The 27,148-nt window shown below is 37.9% G+C and overlaps 1 protein-coding gene across 10 annotated transcripts in view; it reads left to right on the forward strand.

Annotated features, from left to right (window-relative positions):
- Positions 1 to 27,148, forward strand: part of MYO1D (myosin ID) — a 386,402-nt gene that overhangs the window by 17,036 nt on the left and 342,218 nt on the right. The window lies entirely within an intron of this gene.

The raw sequence follows: 27,148 nt of genomic DNA on the forward strand, positions 1-27,148 counted from the left end.
TGCGGAAGGGGGAAAAGCACAATGAACCCTTTATAGTAGATTGCAATCAGAAGTTTTCAATATACAGCTAGACAGAGGAGTAAAAATAGATGTGATCGTGTATCCATGTATATCCATATATTATATATTCCCCTTCTTTGTCCATGTGACGTCCTGAGAGCAGTGATCTCTTAATAGCAATGGTCACCCCTAGTATGATCCTCCACTGAAAGAAATCAGGGCTCTGTGGAGAAATAGGTAATTCCAGGGTTGTGGCCAAGTAAATATTAATACAAGGTGAGCTGGGGGCATCTTGTTTCAGAAAGCAAGGAAATCCTCAAGGAAATGATGAAAACTGTAAAAACAGATTCAGAAAGCAGCTTTGAGCACCCATTAGCTAAATCTGGGTCAGTTTGATCGTCAAAATGAAATTGAAAACCATGAGTCAATACTTACATAAACTAATAAATAACTCTTGAAGTCTGATGAGGAATGGGATATTTAATTTGTATCTCCATACAAAATGTTCAGTTAATTAATATCAAAGAAAAAACATTATTACAATGGAGAAGACTGACAGATGCTCTCTTAATGAAGCGATCAAAATGAACAATATCAGAAACGAGACAAGTCAGAATCATGTACCATGTGATCAGCTTCAATGAAAAAAACACAGCATCACTTCCTCTGTGACATTCCTGCTAAAAATGCATGACCTGTATCTAATCAGAGGAAACATTTAGCGAACTCAAATTGAAGGCCAGTCTTTAAAATATCTAGCCTGTAACCTTCAAAAATGTTAAATTTCAAGAAAGACTAAGGAAGTATTCCAGAAGCAATGAGAATAACAAGACATAACAACTAAAGGCGAAGCATGATGCTGAACTGTATCCTTTTGCTATAAGGGACACTTATTGAGACATTTGGTAGAATTTGAATGAGGTTCAAGAATTAAATCTGAGCAGTATATCACATGTTAATCTCCTGATATTGATGGTTGTATTATGGAACTACTAGTCATCAAATGGTTCCCAAAGGAGGTAATGAATTTCAGGTCATATGAACTTATTGAAACTGGAGTTAAAAGTTTACTCATTAAGTTCTTGTAAAGAGATGTTGTGCATCTGGAATATTGGTCTACATGGGCCTCTACAGTCCTAAATTCTAAGATTCCAATTGTCTAAATACATATTTTAAAGTAATAGTTGAAAATATTAAATAATGTTATGCCTTCAGTTATTACAAATTAACAGTTGCCAAATTAACAAACTACCAATCAACAGGTATTACTTAAGGGTTTTTGCTAGAAACTATGTATACTAAGGACTACATATAATTCATTCCAAGAATAATGATGTAATTGGAAATAAATGGAATGAAAAGATATGTAACCCCCGAAAGTGGCATATAATAAATGCCTGAAGATTAGTACCAATATTCTATAGTTCACATGTGGAGGAAATTTCTGAGGAGTCTGAGCTTTGGTTGTTAAGGAAGGCCTTTACTGAGTAAAGGATTGGGCTGAATGCTGGAATGTGAATAAGGTTTAGGTATGCCTGAAGTAAGAATGGCAAGGGAGAGCATTCCATGCAGGGTGCCTCTGGGAATGGTTGTGATGTGTTCAAGGACAGTGAGACCAGTCTGACAGGGTTGGAGGATTCTTAAAGGATTAGTTCTGCCTTAAATTCAGTACAGTTGGAAAGACAGGACTAGCTTCCATAAAATGGAAAATGGGAAGGAAACTATTGGAACAGCTTCCAGGCATCATCAGGTGCAGTGTTAGGTGGCTTTCACTCATTAATCTGTTATCTATTCAGCCCTACAAGATAGGTGTTATACAGGTGTGAAACACATGTTTACAGAGAGAGAAGATGGCTTTGTCAGAGTCACATAACTAATTAAGAAGCAGTTTGAATTTGAAGCCAGACTGACATGACTTCAAAGTGCTTGACCCTTCTGCTACCCCTGCCTCTTACAGATGGAAAGGAATAGAGAGCAATGACACAGACTTGGGGAGGAGGGGATGACTATATGTGTATAATTTTGAGAAGAATATTGGAATAAGGAGGATGTTTCCCAGTACCTCTTCTCATGTTGAGATTGAGGTGCTCATAGAACATGCCTATGAGATTTAGATGATCAAAAATAAGCATAAAGTATGAGAAAAGGGCCAAGGATTGAATGTTGAAAGAGATCTATATTTAAGGGACAGTCAGAATAAGGACCCCAAGAGGAGTCTGAAGAGGAGTGTCCATGGAGGTTGGAACAAAACAGAAAAGTGTGATATCACAGAAGTCAAGAGAAGAAGAGGGGTCAGCAAAGTTGCACACTTGAGAAAGGCCAAGGAAGATAAGGATGAAGAGGCGTCCATTAAGTACAGCATCTGGCAGGGCATGGATGACTTTTATTAGGGTGGTCTCAGTGGCAGGCTAGAGGTAGAAAATAGTCTATGGTGGGTTAAACAGTGAGTGTGGCTGAAGAACTAGAGACTGGGTGTGTTGTGTTTCAAAAAGTGTGTTGTGAAGGGAAGGAGAGAAGACCACAGCTACAGGTTTTTGTTTTTGTTTTGTTTTGTTTGCTTAGAGAGTTAAGTGTGAATTTGTAATGATGGGAACGAGGCAGTAGAGAGAGAAAGACATTTGAGAGGAGAGGGAGACTTATGCAAAGGGTGAGATATCTGAGGAGATGTGAAGCACTGGAATCTGGAGCAGCAGACATGAAGAGGATAAAGGCTTCTATGCTTTTTGCCGAAATTGTCCTTATCTCTCCGGCATACATCAGAAGTCTTTGTGCTCCAAGGCAGGCTGGTCTCACTGACCAATAGTATAGCTGCTGTGTGGTCTATACCATTTCAAAAAAAAAAAGGCATCCAAGAATAGCATCTGCATGCACATTCTGAATGATGGCAACTAAGATATGTTTTGTTTAAAGCCACTCAATTTGGTACTGTCATTTTAATGCTATCATTCTGAAATGCCTTCCTTAAAAATGAGAGTAAAAGGAGAACAAGTAAATAAGAATGAATATATACTCTCAGCCAATGAAAGCATAGCATGGATCCATGAGTTAGTGGCTCAGACAGCCTCATCCAAAGAGCTCAGTGCTGTGCATTCTGGAGACAAGTATGTTTCACAACATGTATTGTTTATTCTGTCGTGACCTCTTTTTCTCCATTTATTTTGGGTTCTAAAGACCTATTCTGATCTGTAATAGCTGCCAATGATTTTTTTAAGTGAATAAATGATATTAGGCATGCAAGAAATAATACTAGACCTGCAGCTTCTGCAGTGTAGAAATAAAGGGACAGTATTATGTTAGATGTTAAAATGCAATAGGAATAGGAGTCAAAACCTGAGAAAAACACAAGTGTCCATCAACAGTGGGATGGAAAAATAAATTGTATTCATACAATAGAATGCTAGATCACAACAAAAGTGAATGAATTACAGCTACATGCATCAGCATGAATTAATCTCACAATCATAACATTGAGCAAAAGAAGCCAGACACAAAACAATACCTACTCTGTGCTTCCATTTATATAGAATTCAGAAACAAGCAACACTAATCTATGGTGTAAGAAGTCAGGATAATGGTTATTTTTGGAGAAGTGGGAGGGGACAGTAATTAGGAGGAGACTAAAGAAGGGTATCTGGGAGTGCCAGGAACAATCTGGACACAGGCAGTGGTTACATATACTAACGATGTGTATATTCTTACCTATGTGTGTTATACTTCATTAAAAATGTGTTTTTTAAATAGGCCACAGGGAGCCCCTAAGGAAATCATTGAGGAAACAGTACAAAGATCAGCAAGCAATTAAGGGTTTATAGCAATCCTTTGACCTTATACATGGCATCATAAAGGTCATTGCAGCCAATGGGGAAGAACCAACAATTTTATGTTAGTTGAAGGTGTGTCATGACTTCCATGGATTTGCAGAGACTGCAAGAGTAACTGCCAAATACAGGATGTATGTGTGAGTGTGTGTAAGTGAAGCTGCACTCACACATATAACATATAACATATACATTGGTATATCATATGTTGGCATCTTCATAGGGACCACAGAACAGCTACTCAATAAACTGTGCAGATTCATCCAGTGCCCTTATTCCAGGACACTCTACTTCCAACTCTCTACTTTCAACTCATGTATTCTATATCTGTAGTTACAGACTTTATTGTGCCTATTCAACCTTCACCCTGTGTTCGTTACTTCTCAAATCACTTTTTAATTTTATTTTGAGTTTCAGATGCCTTTCAAGAATTGCACATTTATGGGATGTTTTTAATCCAAGACTGTGTTAACTTGGCTCAGTTGGTCTGTGTACAGGGAGTACAAACTAATTCTGATGTTAGTTTGTCAAATAAAATTAAATCTGTTCCCACTACATAAAGTATATAGTGTGTCTCAAAGTGAAGCAAGAATTATTTCTTGATTTTTTGTTGTTTGCCTTTGGCTTCACCAATGATTTCTCCCTTTAGCCCAGAAAAAAACTGAAGTTGATTCCTTTAGATGTGCAAGCTTCTCACATTCAGGTTTATTTCAGGTGGAACTTTGCTTTTCTTGGAGGAAGGTGACTCACTTGTGAGGAATTTTGAATGGCTAAGTAAGGAAGAGATCTGTTTTTCAGAGTTTCATAAATTTTTACTAGTCTACTCTGCCAGGATCCATTTTTATTCCTTCATAAGCTCTTATGAGTTAGATCTTAATAATGATTCTGATTAATAAACTAAAATTCCCAGGGGTTACCCATTGCCAATACTTGCAATTAATGTAAAAGAAACTTTCCATGGAGTGAAAAGAAGATTTTATTTTTCTTTAGTTTGGACTCATTCCAATATGCTGAAGTTGTTGACATTGCTATTAAAAAGAGTATTTGAATTTTCATTCTGTTTTTAGGAAACCAAGATAATTTTTGCCTATATTCGAAATCAATAGCTATGAAAGGTGACTTTCAAACTTATGCCTGAGAAAAGGAAATAAGAGGTTGAGGGAAGATTCTAATAATTAAGTTTAAAATGTGCGTACTTTAAATATCACTATGAGACAGTTCTTTGAACTTGAAGCAGATACCATGCTTCATAATGTTGAACTCACTATTTGTTTCAGCTAATTTATTGATAAATTTATTGGGTAAATTCATCATATTGCATATATTGATTCTAGAGCATTGGGTCAGTTGTGTGGAAAAAGAAAGATCCATACTTTGTTAATCCATCATGTTCTTTTTGTTTGTAAGCCAAATCATTCATTTAAGCAATTAGCATAATTAACTATCCATCAACTATATGCTAGGTTTTAGAGATACAAAAATGAGTAAAATCCTTTCCTTGCCCCTGTGCAATTCAGGTCTGTAGGGAAAGACAGACATGGAAATAATTATGTAATCCAAGCTGTGATAGAGTTATGGATAGCATGCCACAGGAACTCAGAGGAAGACACATCCAGCTATTTCTGGGTGGTAAAGGGAAGCTTCCCAGAGGAGATGTTTGAACTAAAGGGTGAGCAGGAAGTTGACAAGTTGGCCATAGAATAAGAATAAATACATCAAATCCCCTGCTAAAGATTTTTTATTTTATTGTGTGGTGATGGGGAGACATTGAAGAATTTTAATTAGGGAAATGACTTGATCATATTTGCATTTTGGGAGGCTGTGATGATAATGAAGGAGGTATATAATCACATGGCTGAAGTTGGAAGTGGAGAGAACATTTAGGAAATTGTTGAAAGAGTCCAGGTGAGACTAGTGAGAAAGTGGGAAGAGAGATGATACAGAGGCATGGTTTCATATGTATTGAGAAGGTAGACCTGATCGGCTTTGGTATTTGATTTCTAGTCTGGCTCACCTACTTACCTGAAGTAGGAGTTTGGGGTTGGTGGTGCTGTTTACAAAGAGTGGAGATAAAAGAGGAAAGAAAATTTGGAGTGTGGGTTAGAAGGTAAGCTAACAGGCTTAGGCTATTGTTCTTGTGAGTCATCACATGGAGTTAGTTGTCTAGTAGCCAGATGGAAGTACTGTACTCTACAGTCTTGAGGCATAGTAGAGTGGTGTGTAGTAGGGACATAGGTGTTAGACTCATCTGCATATCATAACATTTGATGCTTCTGAAGTACATGAGATTGCCTATTAGAGAATGTGTACAGTGAAAGTGAAGGTAAACACCATCTTTCAAAAAAAAATCTTTTGGACCTCTGATTTATTTCTCAAAATTGTTTCCTTTTTTATCGGAATCTATAAATACATGATCCTTGTGGAAAACTTGAAAAATATGGAAATATATTAAGATAATAAGATTCACCCGTAATTCAATTCTCATTCCTTAAGAAAGTCACTGTTAGGAAAAAACTATGCATGTATTTGCCACATAGTTGAGATAACACTATATAGTCAATTTTGTACCCTATTATTTCTATTTACCATTAATTAAAGCATAAAATCATATTATTATTATAATGGTAAATAGATAAATAACATTGCATTTAATATATCTGTATGAGAATTATTTCTCTAAGATCATAATTCTTCTTGGTATAGATTCCTAGAAATAGAATAACTTGGCTACAAGACATAAACAAATGTAAAACTTTACATTTTGACTGGTCACAGTGACTCATGCCTGTAATCCCAGCACTTTGGGAGGCTGAGGTGGGTGGATCACCTGAGGTCATAAGTTCAAGACGGGCCTGGCCAACATGGTTAAACCCCATCTCTTCCAAAAAAATACAAAAATTAGCCAGGTCTGGTAGCATGTGCCTGTAGTCCCAGCTACTGGGGAGACTGAGGTGAGAGCATCGCTGAAACCTGAGAGGCAGAGGTTGCAGTGAGCCAAGATCATGCCAACCTGGGAGACAGAGTGAGACCCTGTCTTAAAATACAAACAAACAGACCGGGTGTAGTAGCTCATGTCTGTAATCCCAGCACTTTGGAAGGCTGAGGTGGGCAGAAAGATCACGAGGTCAAGAGATCGAGACCATCCTGGCCAACATGGTGAAATCCCATCTCTACTAAAAAATACAAAAATTAGCTGGGTGTGGTGGCATGTGCCTTATAGTCCCAGCCACTTGGGAGGCTGAGGTAGGTGAATCACTTGAACCTGGGAGGTGGACCACAGTTGCAGTGAGCTGAGATCTCACCACCACACTCCAGCCTGGTGACAGAATGAGACTCTGTTTAAAAAAATAAATAAAACTTTACATTTTATCAAGTGTTTTTCAAAATTGTCATATCAGTTTCCACTGGCAGACAGTTCTGACATTTAAAGGTTTTAGGGGAAGAAGAGTCAATAAAAGAAATAAACTAGAAAGTAATGGTATGAGGGAAACTAACAGAGGAGAGAACTTCTAGAAGAAAGCAACAGCAGTAGTAAATGTTGTAGATCAGGGGTCCCCAACCCCCAGGCCCCTGAATAGTACAGTGACCTGTTAAGAACCAGGCCACACATCAGGAGGTGAGCAGCGGTGAGCAAGCATTATACCCAGACTCTGCCTCCTGTCAGGTCAGCAGTATTAGGTTTTCAGAAGAGCGCAAACCCTACTGTGCACTGTGCATGTGAGAGATCTAGGGTGCACACTACTTATGCCTGATGATCTGAGGTGGAATAGTTTCATCCTGAAACCACCCCCCTGGGTCCATGGAAAAATTGTCTTCCATAGAACCTGTCCCTGGTGCCCAAAAGGTTGGGGACCACTGCTGTAGAAAGATCACATAAGCAAAGAATGGAGGGACCCATTGAGTTTGGTGATGGGAGGCCTTGGTAGAATGGTAGGGAGTTAGCCAGGTTACAGTCAGCTGAGGAGTAGATGAGGTGGATATGGACTCTTCGGTAGATGGGCTGCAGAACTGGTGAAAAATAGTCTATTGTTTGTTTTTAAAGGTGAAGAGTCTTAGGCATGTTTGTGGGAATTGGAGTTGATAATTGATGAAACAAGATGCTCAAGGAAGTGAGAGAGGATGGGTTCCGGAGCTCTAGTGCTGCCTCTTTTTCAGGCTTAGGAAAAAAGGTGGTCAGGATTAGGGTAGGTATAGGTAAAGTGGCAGGAAGTCAGAGGAGTTTCTGTCTAATGGATTTTATTTTGCCTTATGAACTAGAAGGCAAGATGTTGGCAGAGTATAAAGGGAATAGTAGAAACATCAGCTTGAGGTGAGCATGAATAGGTTTACCTTCTGATTTGGGAGCTGCTGAAGGACAAGTACAAGGATCACCAGACAATGCCAAAGGTCCTCCTGATGTTGAACTCCATGGATTTATAGAGTTCCCAGTTGGTCAACCTGAGAGTTTTTTTGTTTTCGTTTTTGTTTTTGTAGTCCTTGGCAGCCTAGGTGCAGGGAAGAAATGAAGTAAACAGTTGGTCATCTGAAAAAAGAAAATGTTTTCACAAGTATACTTAACTAACTACATTTAAAGTAGGTACAGGGAGGTTTATTCTCTAATAAATGAGAAAAAAGAAACAGAGATTGACTCCCATGGTAAGTTGGTGATCAAGCCCAATCCAAGCTAAGACTCTGTTCCCCTCAAATTCACTAATGCTTGTAGTTAAGTTTTAGAAAACTTGGTACATCCTTATATGATGTATCTCAAACAAACAAAAAACAGGGTACGTAAGAATGAGGTAGGGAGAAGAAAAAATGAGGCAGCGTTACTGTCCTGTGTTATTCCTGTGAAAAATTACTTTCTGTTATAGAAGTGCAGTCATTAATTTAGTCAGTGAAAATAAATGTACAGAGTGAAAGACAGGTAAATAGAGCACTTACAAAAGCCATTTAGTTTTTGTACTGCTCAGACTTTTTTTCCTGAAGAATATTTTTAAAAAATTAATATCAAATACGATTTTGTTTCAAAATAAAATGGCTGTATTCTTTGATAGGATTGCTGTACCCATGGTGAAAGAGCAGTGCAGTAGTTCAGGTCTGAGTGTGTGAAGTGTTGGAGGATGGGCGGTTGTCCATTTAAATATCAGTGGATAATTATCTTTATTTTAAAAACTTCAGGCTGGGCACAGTGGCTCATGTCTGTAATCTCAGCACTTTGGCAGGCCCAGGCAGGTGGATCACGAGGTCAGGATATCGAGACTATCCTGGCCAACGTGGTGAAACACCATCACTACTAAAAATACAAAAATTAGCTGGGTGTGGTGGTGGATGCCTATAATCCTAGCTACTCAGGAGGCTGAGGCAGGAGAATCACTTGAACCCAGGAGCTGGAGGTTGCAGTAAGCCAAGAATGCACCACTGTACTCCAGCCTAGATGACAGAGCAAGACTCTGTCTCAATAAATAAATAAATAAATAAATAAATAAATAAATAAATAAATAAATAAAAATAAAAAATTTCACATAGTTTGATTCTCTCTCAAAATATTGTAAAGAAATAACTTCTTTATGAGCTTCCTATCATTGTTTTCTCTTACATGGTCTTGCCTGACATCAGTTTTGCAGGATATATAGAGCCATCTCAAGAACAGTAGCTATTAAACTGATTTCAAAGTTGCTTGACAATAATGGGGGAAAAAAAAGTTGTTTCCCAAAGGATTGCAGTAAGACTGATGATTTTTATGCCAGTGGAAGGCCAGTTTTTACCACAAAAATTTCCCTGTAACCTTTTATGATTGAAAACATATTACTTGCTATTCAAAAACACAGGCAAATTAGTGAGGAGTGTTTCTAAAAGAAGCTCAAGGGTTAGACATGTAATTTGCAGATGACATGTCATGATGGTATATTTCCTTCTGTGTTTTGTTTTAAACTGTAGAAGGGACAAAAAAAAAAACTCCACAATTTGGGCTTCAAACATGTTTTTACAGCTGTAAGATGAACACATTTAATTTTTAAGGGATTTTGTGTTCCAGTTTTACATGTCTTACATGTTTATTTCTAACAATTTATGTCTTCTTTTACTTTATAGTATATGTTGATGTAACTTTGCATAGGTGCATAAGAATGTTTGGGAGCATGGCATTGTCTCTAAAATGGTTATCCAGGAGTCTCTTTATTACAATGTGGCTTATTCTCTTAAAGCATATACTTTAAGGAACAAATATGAGACTTAGACTACTACATTGAATGCGCCCAGCTACCTACTATTGCAAGAAAGGCATGGGATGGGAGACTATGGTTAGGTAGTGACAGCACCAGTACTTCAAGCTGAAGTCATCAAGGACTGATACTCCACAGAAACAAGAGTGTTTCCACTTTAAGGAGTGAATCAGTGTTAAATCCAGTGTAAACAAGAGAGCTAAGGACGGAGTATGGCAACTCCTCAAGCCCACTAATGGCCTCTGTAACATCCATAATGTTCAGTCTTCTGGATCACTCTGAAACTTGACTACCACTTGTTTTCATAAGGAAATGTAAAGAATTAATGTTTTGGTAATGTTTTACTTTGACATGATTTAAATTTTCAGAAAAGTTACGGAAACTCCCATGTACTTTTAATCCGATTCATCAATTGTTTGACATTTGCTTTATCACTCACTTACCAATATTTGAGAGTAAGTTGCAGACACCCCACCTCTTTCCACCTAATTCTTCCTTCCATGTGTGTTTCCTAAGAACAAGGAGGGTCTCCTATGTAACCACAGCATAGTTATTAAAAGCAGGAAATTTTACATTGGATTAGATAATAGTCTTGTACCAAAGTCCATATTTAGATTTTACAATTGCCCTAATAACATTTTTACAGCATTTTGCCTGGTCCAGGATTCATATCATATCTTTAATCTGATATACTCTGAAATGAATTAACTAACTAGAATGGAGAGAGGCCCATTTTTTAGAGTATACATTGCACGCTTTCATTGCCTGTATATTCGTTTCAGTATCTTCTCTGAAACAAAATTACAGAAGCTTGTATATAGCAGGTACCCTGTAGGAAATACTTGCACTTTATGGCTTCTCAGTTAGTGCCTTTTTCAGCAGTGAATTAATTTTTGTATAAACAATCATTAGTTCTTATTCTGCTGTGTAGGTGCTGTTGTGTGCCGAGGACAGTATTAAGCTTTCTTTGGTTTGCGTCATCTTATTAACATGTATTAATAATAACTATTCTGGCCAGGCTTGGTGGCTCATAACTGTAATCCCAGCACTTTTGGAGGCTAGGGTAGGTGGATCACTTGAGCCCAGGAGTTCAAGACCAGACTGGGCAACATAGCGAAACCCTGTCTCTACTAAAAACACAAAAATCAGCCAGGCATGGTGGTGTATGCCTGAAATCCCAGCTACTTGGGAGACTGAAGCACAAGAATCCCTTGAACCCCAGGAGGAGGAGATGGCAGTGAGCCGCGATTGCGCCACTGTACTCCAGCCTCAGTGACAGAGTGAGACCCGATCTCAAAATAATAATAATAACTATTCTATCCCATTGGGACATTTTTGTGAGTTCCTGATAAGACAGTTGCAAAGTTCCAAAATATGTCCTGCAGTTTGTCTTTTTTAATGCATTTTAGGTTTTGGGGTACATGTGCAGAACATGCAAGATAGTTGCATAGGTACACACATGGCAGTGTGTTTTGCTGCCTTCCTCCCCTTCACCCACATTTGGCATTTCTCCCCAGGCTATCCCTCCCCAGCTCCCCCCCCCCGCTGATCCTCCCCTATTCCCCGCAATAGACCCCAGTGTGTAGTACTCCCTTCCCTGTGTCCATGTGTTCTCATTTTTCATTACCCGCCTATGAGTGAGAATATGCGGTATTTCATTTTCTATTCTTGTGTCAGTTTGCTTAGAATGATGTTCTCCAGATTCATCCATGTCCCTACAAAGGACACGAACTCATCATTTTTGATTGCTGCATAATATTCCATGGTGTATATGTGCCACATTTTCCCAGTCCAGTCTATCATCGATGGGCATTTGGGTTGGTTCCAGGTCTTTAGTTTGTCTTTAGCTGAGAAAAAATGGCAGGTGGCCACCATCTTTCTGCTTGGGGTCAGTGATTTGGTTTCTTTCCTCTGGGCTATGATTGTTCTCTGAATTATGTGAACAAAGCAGCATATATATGCTTGTGATTCCAAAATCACTCGTAACCTTCACCATGTTTGTTCTGTCGAAAATTGCATGATGGTTTTTGGTACTGATGTTCTGTCCTATAAAATTTGGCAGAGTTGACATTCTGCTTCTAACTCATTCATCCCACATGTAAAGAATTTTCAAATTAGGATTTTTCTTAAAAGACTCATGGCCTACATGGAATTAAATTACTAAATTCAGGTATAGTTTTTAAATGTTTGTTTTGTTTAATGTTATGATTCTATAAATTCTATAAAGAGGAGAATTACGCTATCATCTGAACTCCCTATTCTGTTTTATTTACTTATTTGTTTGTTTGTTTGCTTGAGACAGAGTCTCATTCTGTCCCCCAGGCTGGAGTTCAGTGGCATGATCATAGCTTACTGCAGCCTCAATCTCCTGGGCTCAAGCAGTCTTTTTACCTCAACCTCCTGAGAAGCTGGAATTTTAGGTATGGACCACTACACTAATTTTTAAATTTTTCATAGAGGCATGGTCTTACTATGTTGCCCAGGCTGGTCTCAAACTCCTGGCCTCAAGCAGTCTTCCTGCCTTGGCCTCCCAAAGTTCTGGGATTACAGGCATCAGCTAACACTCCTGTGCCTGAACTGTCTTGATTATTTAAATTTTTGTAAATGTTTGGCTACAAAAGGAATAATATTCTCCACAAAGTCTACCTAGGTAATGTGCTTTCTTAATATTTGTATTATCAGTCTGCTTCTCTTTTTATTTATTATTGTAATTTACTTTTGCAAGACTGTATTTCTATTTCAGATGGTATATTTCAAAACACAAAGCACAAAATTAGATTTTTAACCTCAAAATATACCTAGATACTCACCTGTACACATATTAGTAAAGCTAATAGAAATACTACACATATTAGTAAAACAGAGTGGCATGTTTTGTCCATATTGTGGACTCTGTTATGCTGATGAGATATAACTATTAATAGTCCTGTATTTGATCACATGATACACATGCACTTCTTAGTTAATTCCTGAGATAATGTTGAAGTAGGTATTCTGCTGTTTGGCCCTTCAGAGGCCAAGACCAAAGGTTCAAAAGGTGTTACTCTATCAGCTAACTTTTTGTCTTGTGTGACAAAGCCCAAATTGCACTACAGGCCTGTTCCTGAACTCTGTGGATCAAAGCCCATGTTGGGTAGGGGTAGATACCAAAATAAAATCTAGTCCTGGCCAGGCGTGGTAGCTCATGCCTGTAATCCCAGCACTTTGGATGGCCAAGGTGGGTGGATCGCTTGTAATCTCAGCTACTCAGGAGACTGAGGCAGGAATAGCTGAATCTGGGAGGTGGAGGTTGCAGTGAGTAGAGATTGCACCATTGCACTCCAGCCTGGCGGACAAGAGCGAGACTTCATCTCAAAAAAAAAAAAAAAAAAAGTCTTAGTCCTATTAAAAGGAAGAAGAGGGTGAATAGGTGCTAGGAAGGTGACCCTCAGAGTTCACTCTATCACGCTGCAGGCTCCCCTTGTGCCTTTTCCCACTACTCGCCACTCTGGCTACCCTAGCCACCTTTGTATTCTGAATTCAGCAGGTTTTTTTTTTCTTTTTCCCTACAGTATTTCAGAAGCTCATACCATGTAGAGTAAGATGCTCAAATAATATTGTCCTTTCCTTCAAGAAGGCAAAGCAAGGGTGTAGAAAGCCACCACATGAGAGGAAAATGTTCTTGGAGTGGGAATCGCATCCATTCTGGGATGATGGAAATACTCTGTACTGTACTACCCAAAGCAGTAGCCACAAGCCACCTGTGGCAATTGAGCACTTGAAATGTGGCCAGTACAACTGAGGAACTGAAGTTTTTAAATTTTATTTCCTTTTAACTAACTTAAGTTTAAGTTTAATAGCTACATGTGGCTTGTGGCTATTGTATTAGACTGTGCAGGAAAATGCTGTCACTCCCCATTTCAGTAACCTGGATACATCCCTCTACCTTCTCTAAGTGAGACTGCTTGTCTTCTAAGGGAGAATACTCCCTGCCTTCTTTATAGACTTGAGAACCAAATATGATTGTAGTTATAAAACCTCTTTGGAAGTCATCAATTGAAAATGTAAAATGACATTATCAATATTACGGCACTCTTATTTTCATAGCAAAGCTGAAAGCAAACCACTTTTTGTTGATCTCAGTCCTATTACTTCTCCTGTTCTACTGCTGATTCTTTCTTTAAGCAGGAATAAACCTAGAGGCCATTGAGTGAATAAGGAGAGGAAGCAAAATTAAAGTCAGTATTGTTGAACCTTATTAGTTCTTAAAAAGGTTTAATAGTGAAAATTGAAGATGAAGTTTTTAAGTGAAAACCTTATTTATAAAAATACGTGGTCTTTATTTTTTTTAAAGGGAGTAAAAATAGAAAATTACAAAGAGAAAAGTAAAAATCACACAAAAAATCTCACCACTGAGAATAACCATTGACAATATTTTGGTGTAGACGTCTAGATTTTTTTTTTTGATATGTGTGTAACTTTTTAGAAACATGAATATGTTGCTTTGACCTGCATTTTTCATTTAAAAAGTGTATTGTTTACATTTTTACATGTCAGTAGATATACATCTACTTTAAAATATCTATACATTCCTAATTATGAATATAATATGAAGTGATACAAAATTTGTAACCCAAGTGTTACATAAACACAAAATTTATAAAGAAAGTCTCCCAGAATTCATACCCCTTTTGACATTATTATGTGGTACATGCATATCAATATCACTTTAAAATTTATTTTTATAAAACTATGTTACACTATACTTTTTTTGTTTTTTTAAAAAGATAGGGTCTTGCCCTGTCACACAGACTGAAATGCAGTGACGTGATCATAGCTCACTGTAGCCTCAAGTTCCTGGGCTTAGGTGATCCTCCTGCCTTAGCCTCTGTAGTAACTGAGACTATAGACATGTGCCACCATGCCCAGCTAATTTTTAAAAAAAATGTTTTGTAGAGACATAGTCTTGCTATGTTGCCCAGGCTGGTCTTGAATTCCTGGCCTCAAATGATCCTCCTGCCTCAGCCTCCCAAAGTGCTGGGATTATAGTCATGAGACACTGCTCCCAGCCTCGTACTGTTCTTAAACCTGCTTGTGTCACTTATCAGCATATGTTTTCATGTATTTATTTTATGTTACTTGTTGTGTTACACATAATAGAATATTTAACCAATTTACTGGTGAGCTGCTATTAGGTTTTTGCTAATAAGGTTATTGGGCTGATAAATAACCTTGTGTGTGTGTGTATATATATATGGGTGTGTATATATATATGTGTGTGTGTATATATATAATATATTTCTTTTTTTCTTGATATAGATTCCTAGAAGTAAAATAAGAAGTCAAAATATATGCAGATTAATCATTTTTATATTTTTGCTAGATCACCATGTAGAAAAGTGGTGTTATTTCAACCAAGAATGAGATTTCTCCAGAATGGGTGTTGCTATATTCATTTGGAGGGGAAAAAAGCTTTGATAGATTTTCTTCATGTTAATCCTAGATTGGAATGTGGCTGAATGAGTTTGTGTATATGTCCATAGGAAATTACAGATCCTACACCTTGCCTGTAGAACCCTGATGAAACCCACTGCCTTTCCTTCAGTTCTGTTTCAACTGGATCCATAAGCCATTCTTGCCTCCTTTATTTCCATCTCTTCTATTCCTCTTAAGATAGGGGAAAATAAAGCTTGGTGACTTTGGATTTTCTTAGCAAAGCACATAGAAAAAATGATGATTTAGTGACTAATGAACATAAGGCTCATAGTCAGCGCTGAGCATTCCATTTGATTCATTTGACATTCCATTACTAATTTGGCAGGTTATTGTGCAGCTCTGAATACATTTTATATAAGCACACTTCTCCATTTTCTCCTTAGTCACAGGAGTTTGTTCTTTATGGATACTCAGTACTCAGTGTGGTATGTTAGCTTTAGAATAAAAAGATGGTTGTCTGCATGTTTGGCTAGCTGTGTACTTTAAGTCAAGAGTCTTTCTTAGGCTTCAACTACACGCAAACATATTTTGGCTTAAAACTTGAATTTAAGAAGAATTCCTGTCCTTAAAGAGAAATAGAAATAAAACAAATGACAGTATAACTATGTTGAATAAGAAAAACTTGTGTATTGAAAGAAATCGTGATTTCGGTTGGGTAGAATCTTGGAGACCTTCCTAGAAGAAACTGAATACTTACCTGGATGTTGAATTTGGTGAGATTTTGAAGTCTGAGCACATAGAATGTGGAAGCACATTCTAAATGAGAGTGGGGAGAAGATATATAAGACACCTTGAATGAAAGCTTAGATGCTAAGAACATCTTGGAAATGGCACATAGCTCTGTCTGGTTGGGGTGGATTACCTTTGCTGAGAAAGAATGCAAGCATTTTATAGGATCAGATGGGGAGTAGAGGAGAGAGAGAGAGAAAGAGACAGAGAGAAAGAGGTACCCCTTAAAGTGTATAAAGTATCTAAATATAAATACTTTGAAGAATAACTGCATATTTCTGATCAAGAAAAAAATCTATTAACCCAGTGTACAGCCAACTCCTAAGAGCCCTAAGTGACCCCTGTCCACTGGAGCATTGCTGGGATTAACTGCCTCAGAAACCTTGCAGTAACTTATGCTTCACATCCGCCGTGTTCTTGGTTATCTCTCAGAATGCCATTCTATTTTATTGTTCTTTTACTGCTGCTGCTTCCTTCAGACCCACAACTATCTGTTCAAGTTCCATTGTATTCCTGTCTTCACAGCCTTAAACTACCTTGTTCTGCTGTTCTTCAGGGACCCTCACCTGGGGTTTTTCCCAGTCCTGGACCTATCAAATGGCTCTTCTTAATTTGTCCCTGCAAGATCCAATATTGGGGCTGCCAAGACTTGCTGGAGAAAATGATACTACTCCACAGATGGATATAAATAAATTTATAGTTGTTAACCTCACTCAGATCTTCTAATTTATGGACATTTCCTCCCGTGCTTGACTCACTTTCGCTCTCTTGCTCTTGCGCGCTCTCTCTCTCTCTCTCACACACACACACACACACACACACACATTTTGCATAATGTCTCTTTCTTAGCCTTTTCACTAATCTTCCATTACTAGCCTACTTCCTCTCTCCTGCATCACCTTCCTGCTTCCCAGAGAAATGCCCTGCAGACCTGAACTCCCGCTTTCTCTGGCGCATCTGAAAGAACATGTCTTTATCCATTCTTTCCTCCTTCCTTTCTGTTGCAATAGGAGATGTGGGGCTTATCCTTCTCTATTATGGATCCTATCTTTTTCCACCCTTACAGGGACATTGATCTCTCAAATTACCTTTTTTCTCTTTTGAATCTTCATCCTTGTCCTGTCTCCCAGCTCCTTCCCTTCAGCATCCAAACTTTGTAGTAGACCCCTATTATTTTATCTGACCTAGTGCCCCTTTCTCCAATCCAGTCAAATGGTAACTCTGGGAGCTATAATTTAAATGCAGATACTTCTTGACTTACAAAGGGGTTGTGTGTCTTTTTTTTTTGAGACAGGGTCTCACTCTGTCACCCAGACTGGAGTACAGTGGAGTGCAGTGGCACAATCATAGCTCACTGTAGCCTTGACCTCCCCAGGCTCAGGTGATTCTCTCACCTCAGCTTCCTGAGTAGCTGGGCCTATAGCATGCAAACATGTCCGGCTAATTTTTTCTATTTTTTTGTAGAGATGGGATTTTACCATGTTGCCCAGGCTGGTCTTGAACTCTTGAGCTCAAGTGATCTGCCTGCCTAGGTTTCCCAAAGTTCTGGGATTATAGGTGTGAACCACTGTGCCTGGCCTACAGTGGGGCTACAGCCTGATAAACCCATTGTAAGTTGAAACTACTGTGAGTCAAAAATGCATTTAATACACGTAACCTAGCAAATATCATAGCTCAGCTTAGCCTACCTTAAACGTGTAGAACATTTGCATTAGCCTGCAGTTGGGCAAAATCATCTAATACAAAGCCTATTTTATAATAAAGTGTTAAATATCTCCTGTAATTTATTGAATACCATACTGAAAATGAAAAACAGAATGGTTGTATAGTTCTTTACTGAATGTGTATCACTTTTGCACCATTGTGAAGTCAAAAAAAAAAAACACTGAAACCATCATAAGTTATGAACCATCTGCACAAGATATTTCTACCTTTTGGTCACTGCTGATTTGTTCAAGGATGGGCACCTGACTCAAGCTGCACCAATCACAATTCTTCACCAGGACTTTATATTTGAAATGAAGTCATCTTTCTCTCTCCTTTGGTGGCTGAAATTCAGAATGTGTATGTTTTGGAATTGTTGGGAGTCAAGTTCTGAGGATTGAAGAGTAGAAAACAGTAGAGAAGAATGAGGGGAAAGACAGATGAGAGTAAGAGAGGGAGAGAATAAGAATGAATTATAGCCAAGAGGTCATACATTTCCTTGGTTCTTTACAATCAGTGATTCCTATCTTTTTTTATGTCATGATCCACATAGCAAATGGTAGTAACAATACTGCCCATTGAAGGAGATGGATAAGGCTGTGCTTATGGCTGGCAGACACACTTGTAATCTGAACATAGGTTAGAAAGCTGTACTCTGCAGTGTTCTGAGAGGTCAGACCTGTAACCACACCCACATAGGGGAAAAGCTCTGTTCCAGAATCGGTTCTAGTTGTATCTTGCTCCTAACCCTTAGGTCCATGAGATACTCATGCAACCTTCCTTTAGATCGCACTTTCTCCAAGCTGCTTCCTGAACTCCCCAGATGCCTCTCCTGTGTGCTCCAATAACACCCTGAGCCCTGTGCTATAATTATCTAATTATTTATCTATAGAATCCATTGCACATAAACCCCAAGAGGATAAGAACTACATCTATCTTTTCATCTTTATAGCTGTAGTGCCTCCAGTGAAGTAAACATCTCCTGAATGAAGGAATTATGCTCTGCCCACATAAAAGATTAACAAGAAAATTATAATTGAAACAAGATCTTATGTGTAAATATTCTTTCTTTCTAAAAGGAGACAGCTCTGAATGGCAACCCTAGAAAGGAAAGTACATAAGAACGATGTCTTTTTGGCATTATCTATCTAATAGTTTTGTCAGACCATCAAATCTTCAGTTTCTCAAATTTTGCCTTGAATTAAATATCTCACTATTCATGTTGCAAAATAAGACTCAACCCATTTTCAGAATAACAAATCCCCTGTGGAAAAAATGTATGAAAAATCCCGAGAGTTAATACAGGCCTAAAAATATGAGCAGTATCTCTATGTTGTCCACTTACAGAATTATATGTCCTGTCTTGTTTGTACTGAAGGTACATTAATCTCTTCCTGTAGGGTGACCCTCCTTCCCCATGCTTTCCTTCATTCTCTGCCTTTCTCTGAAATTGCCCCTTCCCTTCAATTTGCTGTCCATATCCTAGCTCACAGTGTTCCCAGGTTCACAGCTTCACTTCACTGTGGTGTGAGAGAATCCAAACTCAAACTGATTAAGTAAAGCCATACACAATTACTCCTCACTTGGTCTGGGCCAATTTTTTTTTTTTTTTTTTAAACAGAGTCTTGCCCTGTCACCCAGGCTGTATTGCAATGGTGCAATTTCGGCGCACTGCAGCCTTTGCAGTATACAAACAATTCTCCTGCCTCAGCCTCCCAAGTAGCTGGGGTTAAAGGCACCAACCACCACGCCCAGCTAATTTTTGTATTTTTAGTAGAGACAGGGTTTTACCATGTTGACCAAGCTGGTCTTGAACTCCTGACCTCATAATCTACCCTCCTCAGCGTCCCAAAAGTCTGGCCCAATTTAAAAGCACTTAAATTGTCTGCCACAGTTTTTTCCACTCCTTTGGTTCTTAGGCCCTGCTACTATAGCTTGTAATTTTTTTGGTAAGGCTTCAGCTTGTTTTGAATTCAGGTTGAAGTTTTTTCTTTATTCACTTCTTGGCTCTTGGAAAAATAAGGTTCTTTCTTCGTTGGGACTGAGGTATACCTCTGTTTAATACTGAATTAACAAATTGTCCATATAGTTATTTCCAACAGCTTAGTCTGCCTTCTTGGCTTAGACTTAGTCCTTTTTGCTTTTGCTTTCCATTAGTTTTTGGCATTTCCTATACTTTGAGAGAAATTATTAAGGTGTTCCTACTCTGCCTGTTTTTCTTCTGTTTTCTGTTTTGCTAACAACTTATATTATTCTTGCAAAAATATATGGTAGAAGAAGACATGGCTTAACTGCAGTTGTTTAAAAATCTTAGGGAAATTATATGTAATCAAGTTGTAATTCTTCATAAATTAAGCATTTAATGTACTTCCAAATAACATCACAATTGGATTAGAGGTGAGTGTATAGGAGGGAAATTGACTAAACAATTTCAAATTTTATGTGGAAAAAAAAATACGTAAAAGTAGCATAGAAAAGTTTGAAGAGGAGTATCAAGTCAGTCCTTAATGTTCCTCAAAGTCCCCTAAGTGGGCTCCTTGGCTGAACTGCTGACTTCCTCTAGTAAATTATTTTTATTTTCTTATAGATAAAGTGATCTTTCTAAGATAACTATCTGAACACTTTGCCCCCGATGAAGCCCTTCAGTGGCTTACCTTGCTCTCAGGGTAAAGTGCAAACTCATTTTGAAGGTTTAATATCCTGTGTGATCTCGTGCTTAATACTTCTCCAGCCTGAGCTTTTCCCTATGCTTTTCCCATCTGTCTGTTTACTGGTCTCCATCTTCTCACTAGCCTGCAAGCACCATAAAATTAGTTTCTAGGTATGTCTTCTTCCCTATTTTATCCCTACAATCTAACATGATGTAGGTGCTTAGTAAATATTGGTCAAATGAAAGAATTACAAGGCTACAAGAATGGAACAATATGATGATGATGTAGGAAAAGACAGACCAAATCGATGGAACTGAAAAGAGCCCAGAAGCAGACTATTTCTTGTCTAAAAATTTAATAAATGATAAGTTATGCATCATAAATCCAAAATCCAAAGAGGAAAAGAATGTTTATTTGATAAATGACATTGCCATAGCTGATTATTAATTTGGAAAAAGATAAGAGTTAGAGATGAGTCCAGTATATTAATAGTACCCCAAAAAGGTTGCTGAGGCATTAAAGAGTTAATTTTTTTTAAACTTTAAGAATATAATTTGATGTGAATATTTATAGGGAAATACTTATATTTATAGGGAGTATTATAAGGAAAAGATATTTCTAAGCTTGGGTGTAATCACAGATTCAGCTACATAAAAATTTGAAAAGCACAGAGAACATTGCATCTTGGGAAATGATTGCAGTAAATATAAAAATAAAAATGTAATCGAGTATTATATGAAAAGAAAAGCATAATACCTGAGTGAATGAGAAAAACTCTAAAAAGCCCTTGATAAATGCATACACAAAATGAAGACAATTTATGAAAATGGGAATATAAATGGCTAAACAAAAATAATTTCAATTTTACTAGGAATTACTGAGCTAAATATTAAAACAATGAAATACAAATTTTTTTCCTATCAGACTGATAAAGAATAGGGGGGAAAGCCAGAGTTGGTGAGGACATGGCGAGCTGGCATTCTGATGCATTATTGGGCACCAATATCAATTGATAGAATTTTTCTGAAGCAGTTTGGTTTTGTCTGCATCGATACCAAATGGTCATATACGTTACTTCAGTAATTTGACTTCTGTAAGTGTAGATGAAGGAAACATTGTAGATAGAAATGGAGCTTTAAATTTTGGTCATCATTGTTTAATTAAGGCAAAAATTAGAAATAGTCCACTCATGCCTGCCTAGGAATGCAAAAAGAAGGAAAAAAAATAGTCTAAATATCCAGCAGTAAGAGAATAACTTAACAGTCATTAGATCTAATTGAATAATACGTAGCCATTAACAATGAATGTGAGCCACAGTCTGGGAAAAGATTTTTATTGTTTATTATCATGAGTCCTATATAATATAAAATTTGACAAAGGACTCTTAGCTAGAACATATAAAGAACTACCAAAAGAAAAATAAAAAAGACAAACAGTCCAGTTTAAAAAAGAAAAAGGCACTTTGAAAAGAAGATAATCAAATGATCAATAAACATTTAAAAAGTTAACATTATTACACGTCAAGAAAATGGGAGTTAAAACTACAATGAGATAATATTACACACTTATCAGAATGGCTAAAATTTTAAAGACTGACAAAAATCAAATATTGGTGAGGATTCAGAATGAACCTTTGAAAAAAGTATCAGTGTGGATATGAAGCAACTGGAACTTTTCCACATTACAGAGAAACATGTAAATCACTTCAGCCACTTTGGAAAATTGGCAGTATCTCCTCAGGCTAACTCTATACCTATCCTGTAACCTAGCAGTTGAACTAGGTGTGTACTCAGGAGAAGGATTCATGTCTAACAAGAGACTTTTAAAAGGTTGTTCAGAATAGCTTCATTCAAACTAAACCAAAACTGAAAATATCTCAAATGTTCATAAACAGGAGAATGGCTTAACTCTGGTATAATCTAATGTAATAATTAGTATAATTATACCATGATGTCATTATAAAACTATAATAGCTAATATAATGTGGTATATTCTTATGTAGAGTACTGTGTGGTAATAACGAAATAACCAATTAGTGACACACGCAACATGAATGATTCTCACTAACATTATGTTGAACAAAGAAAGATAGACCAGAAGAGTACATACTAAATGATTCCACTGATTTGATGCAAGAGCAAGCAAACTGGTTGGTGACTGATAGTCATAGACGGCAGAATAGTGGTTACCCCTGTGGGAGAATTAACTGGGAATGAGCAGAAGAGAACCCTCCAGTGTGATGGAAATATTTCATATATTGATCTCTACATAGGTCTATCCACACGTCCAAATTCAGCAAACTATACACTCTATATTGATGTGCTCTTTTACATTCCTTACTGATAAACTGAGGGAAAAATAACACATGGCCTTGAGCAAGTCACTTAATTTTCCGAAGCTTCAGTATGCTCTTCTCTAAATCACAAATAACACTTGCAGTATTGTTGTTAGAATAGCATATGGTTAATGGGTAAAAATGGCAGTTACTGTCAACTAGAAATACTCAAAAATATTATGTGTGCAATATGTGTAAATTGTGACTATATCATATGGTTGGAGGAATGTAAAACAAAACCCCCTTGTGCATTAAAATATTAATTTACCAAAACACATGCAGTGGTTTAAATGTGTTTGGTTCATGAGATTTGTTTTTCTTCCTATTTTCAGCTTACAAAAATATGAATGAGCATTATACTCATAATGAAAGCAAATAAATCTTATTTTAAATATTGTCAGTCTATAGTAAGTGCAATATGAAACAACAGTTAGTGTAAACCCCCAAATATTAATTCTCTTTTAGGTTAGATTAATTGAAGAGTAGTGACTGCAACAAAGGAAATGATATTCACTTAGTTTTAGGTGCCAGCATTCTAAAGGGATGTAAAGTTTCTAGGATGTGTTCAGAAGAAGCATGTCCAGGTGGTAAACAGATGTGAGGTTGTGATATGTGAGAAAAGCTGAAAGACCTACTCATGCTTGTCTGGGAAAAGAAAGACCCAGAAGGACTTGATGGCTGCTTTCAAATTAGAAGCCATCCATGTGAACAAGAGTAGGTTATGTTCTCTGTGATCTCAAGCAGAACCAGTATCAGATAGAAGCTATGCCAGGGAACCCATTTCAGGGCCATGTAAAAAAGCTCTTTCTGACAATACTTTTCATTCAGTTATTCAAGTTATTTATTGAGTGCATTTCTGTTGTGGGCCCTCTACTAAGCATAGAGTATCCAAAAATTACTAAGTCATGGTCCTTTCAGTAGTGAACGAGGAAGCTATACCAACAATAACAGATTATGTTTTCAGTGCTATGACAGAAGTATATCAAATGCTATGGAAGCTTAGAGGAGAGAAAAGTGCTCTTGTGTAGGGAATAGGAGAGAGCTTCACAGAAGAGGTAACATTTTAGTTGAATATTGAATAATGGACTAATGGGTATTTGCCAAGCAGCTGGGCAGGGGATGGTATCTGGCAAAACAAACAAACAAACACAAAACCAAAAATAAAAACCTCAAAAGAAGACAAAGCCAGAAACCAAAGTTGTGTTTGTACCTCTCAAGGTATGTTTGGAATCAGACTGCAGGACTTTGTATATCCTTTTGTAGGCAATGGGAAGCTATTGAAGAAATGTTGTTTTTTTGAGACGGAGTCTTGCTCTATCACCAGGCTGGAATGCAGTGGTGCAATCTTGACTCACTGCAACCTCCACCTCCTACACTGCAACCTCCACCTCCTAGGATTAAGTGACTCTCCTGCCTCAGCCTCCTGAGTAGCTGGGACTACAGGCGTGTACCACCACGCCTGACTGATTTTTGTATTTTTAGTAGAGGTTTGACCATTTTGGCCAGGGTGGTCTCTATCTCTTGACCTCATGATTTGCCCACCTCAGCCTCCCAAAGTGCTGGGATTACAGGTATGAACCACCACACCCGACCAAGAAATGTTTAAGAAAGGGAATAGTGTTTGTTTCAGGGAAGGTAACTCCAGCTAAGGTGTATAAGACAGACCGGAATGTGAGAGCCTGTGGTAAGATGCCAGTTTGGAGAATGCTGCAGTTCTCAGATGGCAGATAATGGAGGATGGGGAATTGAAATGATAGTGGAGGTAGAGAGTTGGACTGCATTTGGAACATTCCTCAGGTAGACTCAAGAGGTCTTCATGACAAATTGGGTAATGGTTTTGGAAGGTGAGGGAGAAGAAAGAATTGAGGATAATTCACATGTTGCTAGCTTGGAGAACTGGGTGCCAACTGACCTTGGCCTTACTCACAGGCACCTTTTGGTTATGGTTATGGGGCAGGGGAGTGGACACCTTCACTTTGACTGCAAGCTCCATAAGGACAGATATCATATCTACTTGTTCATTTCTGTTTTTCCAGTGACTGGTATAATGAATGAATGAGCAATTTGTTATCCCTCCCAAAGTGTTCTACTAATTTGATGATAATTCTGGGACTTCTGTCTGTTGTACTTAATTAATATCAATCAGCCTAAACATAGTATCATATCAGATAATATTAAATTTTGGAGAAGTTCATTTATTTGACAAACATCTATTGGGTGCCTATAATATTCTGAGCACTATTCTTGGCTTGACAGGTAAAATAGTAAGGAAGAGAGACAAAAATGCATGCCTTCATGGAGTTTTAATTCTAGTTGGGGGAGACAGTAAAAATTAGCAAAGTATATAGTGTATTAGATGTTGATAAATGCTGTGGAGAAAAAGCACAACTTGGAGAGAGGGAGTGTTGGGAGGTATAGTTGGGGGTCTTATATAGAACAGCCAGGGAAGGCCTCATGGAGAAGGTGTGATTTGAAGAAAGACTTGAAGTCAGTGAACAATGCAGACAGCTGGGAGGAGAGACTTCCAGGCAAAGGGAACAGCAGATGCAGACGCCTGTTGATGGGAGCTTGCCTGGTGTGTTCAGAGGAGCAAGGAGGTGGCCAGTAAGGCTAGGGCAGAGTGTGTGAAGAGAACAGAAGGTGATCTGGTTAGAGCTGTGGGTGGATCAGGGTCAGGAAGGCCAGGAAGGCTGATAGAAAGACGACATTTTTCCAAGCTGGGGTGCCATTGGAGAGTTTGAGCAGATGAATGGTATGATGTGATTTAACATATTAACAGAATTACTTTGGCTGCTCTTTTAAGAATAAACTGAAGGGGATGTAGGGGCAGAGGAATGGAGACCATTTGGCTAAGAAGCTATGTGATAATCCAGGTGAGAGAGGTGATGGTGACTTGGACCTGGATGATGGCAGTAGAGGTGGTGAGAAGTAGTCAGATTCTAGATATACTTTGAAGATAGATGGATTCTGGTTATACTTTGAAGATAGTTGGATTATCTATTTACTTTGAAGATAGGTGGCTTCTGTATGTACTTTGAAGATAAACAGATTCTGGATATGCTTTGAAGATAGATGGATGCTGGACATACTTTACTGACGGATGAGACATGGGATATAGCCAGCAGGAGGAGCAGGTGCGGGACACTATCAGGGGCTCAGTGTTAACATGCTACGTTTGAAGTGGCCACTAGACATCGAAGTAGAAATGCTAAGTAGTCAGGTCGATGTACAATTCTGAGATTTGGGATAGAAGTCCAAGCTGGTAATAAAAATTTAATTGTGAGGGAACTTGTTTCTGTGAGCATAGTTTATGATTTGAGCACCCGAGACTCAGGGGCGTGCCATATACAACACTACTTTAGAATAATATGAAAGTCCCTTGGGAGAAATTTCATATTGTTTTCTAGGCATAAAACATTTTATAGATCAGATAAATTAAACTGCCAACTTGTACCAAAGTTAAAAGTTCTTAGTTCTTTGTATTTTAAAGAACAGTAGATTCTTAAATTATATATAACTTCTATTCTTAACATTTACTTTTCCTTTAAAAATAAAGCATGCCTTTTTCTAGTGTCAGTAAAAAAAATTGGTGAAATTTACCATTTCAAAGCAGCTGGTTTTACTCAGAACAGCTAATTTTTTCTTAGCTTGCTCTTCTCATTCATGTGTATTCACAGACTGCAAGTTAATTTTAACAAATGCAAAATGTATAATTAGGAAATAATACAGACTACACAAGACTTAATCTCTGACTTATAAAATAATAACTATAAGAAGACTGGGAGCTATAAGTCATATTAAAGCTTTTTATAGTTAAACACTTTATATTATATAACCAATGATATTCTATTTAATATACCATTACTTTGAAAACCCCGAATCCTACTTTGGTAAGAAATTATGGAAAATAGCCTCCTCTCTGCCTTTTCTTTGAGATAGAGTCTAGCTCTCTCAGGCTGGAGTACAGTGGCACAATCTCGGGTCACTGCAACCTCCACCTCCTGGGTTCAGATGATTCTCCTGCCTCAGCCTTCCAAGTAGCTGGGACTACAGGTGCCTGCCACCACACCCGGCTAATTCTTGTATTTTTAGTAGAGACAGGGTTTCACTGTATTGGCCAGTCTGGTCTCAAACTCCTGACCTCAAGCGATCTGCCTACCTTGGCCTCCCAAAGGACTGGGATTACAGGTGTGAGCCTCCACACCTGGTGAAAAATAGCCATCTTGATACAAGGTG

This window comes from Callithrix jacchus, chromosome 5 (assembly GCF_049354715.1).
Source record: "Callithrix jacchus isolate 240 chromosome 5, calJac240_pri, whole genome shotgun sequence".
Lineage (NCBI taxonomy): Eukaryota > Metazoa > Chordata > Mammalia > Primates > Cebidae > Callithrix > Callithrix jacchus.